This window comes from Notolepis coatsorum, assembly GCF_963971535.1.
Source record: "Notolepis coatsorum genome assembly, chromosome: 6".
Lineage (NCBI taxonomy): Eukaryota > Metazoa > Chordata > Actinopteri > Aulopiformes > Paralepididae > Notolepis > Notolepis coatsorum.
In genome coordinates, this window is record NC_140170.1 from 73,155,767 (window position 1) to 73,161,926 (window position 6,160).

The following is a 6,160-nucleotide window of genomic DNA, read 5'->3' on the forward strand; positions in this document are numbered from 1 at the left end:
ACAATTAAAACTCTTGACTTGACTCTTGACTATCCACTGAAGCTACAGAAGAGCGATGCAATAACTTTATGGACTTATTCAGATCTAAAGTAAACAACATCCGCTCTCTTATGCCCAGCTCTTCCTCTCTGTTTCCCCCTGCCTCTAACCCACCACCTGAGAGCTTGCCATCTCTCCCATGTTTCACTGAGGTTCAGCAGAGCCACATTGAAAAAACCCTCAGAGGAATGAAACCATCCACCTGCACCCTGGATCCCATTCCAACTGCCCTGCTCAAGTCAAACATCCCCAGCATCAGCCCAATCATCACCCAGGCTGTTAACCTCTCCCTTCAAACTGGCCATATCCCATCCGCCCTCAAAGTTGCCATCATCAGCCCCCTCCTAAAGAAGCCCACCCTGGACCCGGAGGTTCTTGCCAACTACAGGCCTATTTCTAACCTTTCCTTCCTATCCAAGGTTTTGGAAAAGGTAGTTTCCTCCCAGCTCCAGGACCACCTTAAAAAATAACACCCTGTTTGAGAAGTTCCAGTCAGGCTTTCGCTCATCCCATAGCTCTGCTCAGGGTGACGAATGACCTCCTAATGACCGCTGATGCAGGATCACCATCACTCCTCATCCTCCTCGATCTGACAGCGGCGTTTGACACTGTGGACCACACCATCCTCCTGGAGCGCCTCCACAACACTGTTGGACTGTCGGACCATGCACTACAGTGGTTCCAGTCCTACCTCTTAGGCAGGACTGAATATGTCTCACTGGGAGGACACAAGTCCAGGCTGCTCGAGGTCACCTGTGGTGTTCCGCAGGGGTCGGTTCTTGGTCCCATTTCTATTCATCACCTACATGCTCCCCCTCGGTCGTGTCATCGGCAGACATGGAATGTCCTTCCACTGTTATGCCGATGACACACAACTCTACATAAAAACGGCCCCAAACCCCTCTGCAGCTCTGTCATGCCTCACCACCTGTCTTGGGGAGATAAAGGCATGGATGAACAGCAACTTCCTCCAACTAAACAGCAAAAAAACCGAGGCACTCCTAATTGGCACCCCTCACCACGTTCAGTCTTCATCCATATCACATCTCACCTTTGACGGCCAGGTAATCCCCCTCAGTCACAAATCTGGGGGTTCGATTTGACCCCCACCTGACCTTCAACACCCACATAAAACACCTCTGCAAGACCTCATTCTATCACCTAAAAAACATATCAAAACTCCGTCCCATTCTAACCCTGTCAGATGCAGAAAAGCTTGTCCATGCCTTTATCTCCTCAAGACTGGACTACTGTAACGGACTCTTCATCGGGATTCCTGGCAAGAGCATCCAAAAGCTGCAATACATCCAGAACAGCGCTGCCAGGATCCTGATGAGAGTCCGTAAACACGATCACATAACCCCCATCCTCCACTCACTACACTGGCTCCCCGTCTCATCCCGGATCAACTACAAAATCCTGACGATCACCCATAACTGCATAAACGGACACGCACCCCTCTACCTTCAGGAACTCATCACTCCACAATCCTTCACCCGCACCCTCAGATCCGCAGGTAGCCTGCTCCTTCAGGTCCCCAATACCTGGCTCTGCACCATGGGTGACCGAGCCTTCTGCACGGCTGCACCACGCCTGTGGAACAGCCTCCCCATCCAGCTGAGGGCACCACAGAGCCTGGACTCTTTTAAAGCAGGCCTGTTCAAACTGTTCAAAAAGGCCTTTGACTGTTAGCTTTTTAATTTTATTGCGCTTTTGTTTTTAAATTGTCTGTTTATACTATGTTTTTAATTAACTATGTTCTATTTTTATCTTTTTATTCTGTATTTTATTTTTTTTTGTTTTACTAATAACTATTTTATTTCTATTTTTTTAACTGTTTTAACCATGTAGTGTAGCACTTTGGGATCCCAGCGAACAAAAGGTGCATTACAAATCCAATCTATTATTATTATTGGATGCATAACCTTCCTTCATATCCAGGAGGCTCCAACTATGTTTGGTATTATAGCCTGCTGTGCAGCTAAATGTCCACTAGATGGAGCCCTACACATAATGATGCGTTCTGACACTTGTGTTAAATAACATTCAAGAACATGAACTAGCATCAGGCTGAGGCTACACAGGAGTCAGGACTGCTCCATGTGAGAACACAGACTCTGAACACATCATCATTACATGGCTTAGAGCTTCAAACCTGTCAGCCGTTATCTGTGTCACCTTTTATTTGGGTCAAATAGACCTTAATTTATCATAAATGTACCTTGTGCAGACTCAGTCAAACAAGTGATAGCATGCATATAATTATAATAATAAAAATAAATGCTTAGTGACTCAATCTGATCCCTTGTTGTCTGGACTGTATTTGGAAATGTAGAACTTTGTTGAATGTCCTTTTTAAAGGTATAATGTTAAACGGCGCCCTCTAGGCAAAAGAGCCCTGCTTGGTATTGGTTTTGGTCTGTGTGTTGGCGTTTGTTTGTGTGTTTATAGAATAGAAATACTTAATTATTCCGAGGGAAATTTGACCGTTTAGTAACTTATTATAGTTTGCTGTTTGATGACATTACATTGTGTATACATCCACAAAACCATTAATGGCGCACAAAACAACATTGAATATATATGGTTATTTCAACTTCTAACGTACATAAATCCAAGGTGCTAGCCAGCTGAATTCTTGCAACCTTATTCCACCTCTAGGTCTTTCAGATCCTCCAACCAAGGTGTCCTCACTCCCTTAGGCCTCTTAGAACCTCCAACCAAGGTCTCCTATCTATACCTCACTCCATCTAAGCCTCTCAGAACCTCCAACCAAGGTCTCCTATCTATACCTCACTCCATCTAAGCCTCTCAGAACCTCCAACCAAGGTCTCCTATCTATACCTCACTCCCTAAGGCCTTTCAGAACCTCTAACCAAGGTCTCCTATCTATACCTCACTCCCTCTAAGCCTCTCGGATCCTCCAACCAAGGTCTCCTATCTATACCTCACTCCATCTAAGCCTCTCAGAACATCCAACCAAGGTCTCCTATCTATACCTCACTCCCTCTAAGCCTCTCAGATCCTCCAACCAAGGTCTCCTATCTATACCTCACTCCCCCAACCCCACCCCACCTACCCAACCTCCTCCAATGTACAGTTTCTACGTCAAATGTATACTCTTTTCTGGACACTTTTTGTATCACAAAAATTTGCAAATCTGGTATGTCATAAATGTATAGATGTAGCAGTACTGTCTATCTGTATGTCGTGTATGTCATATATGTTATGATGAATTGAAAATGGCGGACCCTGATATAAACAAGACAAAAGTCTTTCTCTGGTCTGCATCCCCTTAACAATTGTATGTATTGAGCTGTACTGTACCCATTCTGCAATCTGTTAATAAAATGTTCAATCAATCAACCCTATAGGCCTTTCAGAACCTCCAATCAAGGCCTCTATACCCCGCTCCCTCCGCAAATACAAAGGCCATTGCACTTTTGCCAAGTCCCTCTGGAACTCCCTCCCTCTCTCTAGCTAGTATCTAAACGGCTATATATAATAAAAAAAAAAAAAAAAAAAAAAAAAAACTCAAACCAACTTGCCTTCCCTGTTTAGGGGCTTTACTATAATGCTTTTATTCTCTAGTATTTAGCTGTTTTCGGATTATTGTGTTATGTGATGCACTTTGTATTAACTATGTGTTGTGTGAAGTACTTTGCATTGTTGAAAAAGGTGCTATATAAATAAAAACATAGGCTCGGGAGTTAGAGCAGTCGTCTGGCAATCCGGAGGTTCCCGGTTCGATTTCCGCTCCTCCCGGGCAACGTGTCGATGTGTCCTTGAGCAAGACACTTAACCCCTAATTGCTCCCGATGAGCAGGTTGGCACCTTGCATGGTTTCCTCCGCCGTCTGTGTGTGAATCTGTGAGTGAATGGGTAAAATGTGAGTTAACAAAATTGTAAAGCGCTTTGGATATAAAAATTTGAGGAAGTAAATAGTGTAAACAAGGGTGCAGATGAGGGTCTGTATGCCCTATTGGTTATATTATACGTTAGAATAAATATAGGCAATAAAGATTTTTTTTCTTTGAGTAAGAGTAAAAGTAAACATTATAGACCAGGTGCAGTATGAAGGTACCCTAACTGGCACGATAGAAGTCATACGTTGTAGTCTGCCGGTTTTGGTCAGACGTTCCTAATAGTTCTCGAATTCTGCAGCTGTTAGTTCTCCAGCTGCTGTCAGCAGTCCATGCCCACGGTTGTTCCAAGGACAGGCGACTGCAGCAGTCTATTGCACACATTGAAGGACCCAAGTCTCCTCAGGAAGAACAGCCTGCTCTGTCCCTTCTTATAGAGGGCCTCTGTGTTGTCCAACCAATGATTAATGATTTATACCCAGTGATTATACTGATTATAAACTGGGTATAAAATATATAAATTAGTACTACTGAGTAAGAGTGCTAATCCGATGTATGTACAGAGTTGTAGTATCAATATTTACAGTGATGCAGGTATAAAGACACCATGGTAGTAAGTAAGTCATACTGGCCAGCAGCGTAACAAGTAAGAGTAGGTAAGGGATATATATGTACAGTGATACAGGTATAAAGACACCATGGTAGTAAGTCATACTGGCCAGCAGGGTAACTAGTAAGAGTAGGTAAGGGATATAGGTATAACAACAGTTATGACTCTAATGTGGGAGTGTTTTGTAGAATTCTGTATCATTTTAGATTTTAGAAGAATTCAAAGCCCAGATTGAACAGCTAGGCTATTGTTTCAAAGACGTTATCTGTCTGATAACTCCATTCAAGTGAGTTTTATTTTTTTTATTTATCCAGGAATGTCCCATTGAGATACAAGATCTCTTCTTCCAGGGAGTCCTGACCAACACAGCACACAACAAGTTTCAACATAAAACAGGGCATTAAACAAAAAACATACAATTCAAATATAAATACAGAGGGTCATTTGTGCAGTGGCAAGGAGCATAATCACATCAACAATAGCATCAGGTAAAACAGTTACATGTTTCATAAAGGGCTAATCGTAGCATACCTTTAAAAGCATTCACAGTAGGAAGTGCCTGTAGACAAAGTTTCACTTGCAGCGTATTCCATAAAAAGGGAGCATAGTGGGAGAATGCAGCTTTACCAAGCTCTGACTGCATCAAAGGAACATTTAACAGCATCCCATTTGCTGCTCGTCTGGTATTAAAAAAGCAAGTATAAAAGGACAGAAGTCTGGAGATATATAAGGGCAGCTTACCTAGCAATGACTTAAGGATAAAAATCAACATGTGTGATTGTCTTCTTTGGTACAGAGAGGACCATCCTAATGACTGATACAAAGTGCAGTGGTGGGTGCGAGAGCCTGCACCTGTTACAAAACGTATGGCAGTATGGTACGCAGAATCCAGCTTTTTAAGCAGGGAGGAAGGAGCATGCATATAGATTACATCGCCATAGTCTAATACAGGCAGAAAGGAACTCTGCACAATTCTCTTCCTGGCTTCAGACGGGAAACATTTCTTTAACCGGAAGAAACAGCCCAGTTTAGGTCTAAGTTTTCTCAGTAGGTTCCCAATATGAACATCAAAGGCCATCTTTTCATCAATCCATATGCCCAGATATTTATAGGATGCTACTTTGTCAAGGCATGTCCCTTCCAGTGTCAGAATCGGGGGGACAGCTGTATTAGCTCGAGAGCGAGAGAAGGTCATGTACTTGGTCTTTTTTGCATTAAGGACCAGTCTTAGCCTTAGCAAGGAGTGTTGTAGTGTATTAAAAGCATCCTGTAGAAGCTCTATGGCCTGAGTTAAAGAGGAAGCCACTGTGTAAACAACTGTATCATCGGCGTATAAATGAAAACGTGCTGGGTTTATCCCATTTCCTAGTTCATTTATAAAGATGGAAAATAAGACAGGGGCCAAAATAGAACCTTGTGGAACACCTTTGTTTACAGTAAGAGCAGCTGAGGTATAATCTTCTACTGAAACACACTGAGTTCTTTCAGATAGATAGTTTTTAAACCAGCTCAAAGCCATTTTACCAAGACCTATGGTTAACAGCTCTGTGCACATGCGCAGACAGACACCAGATAGCGCTTGGAAAGCAGGTGTTGGGGGGGGGGGGGGGGGGTGCAATGTTTTCTAGACAGCAGACTGTAACTTGAT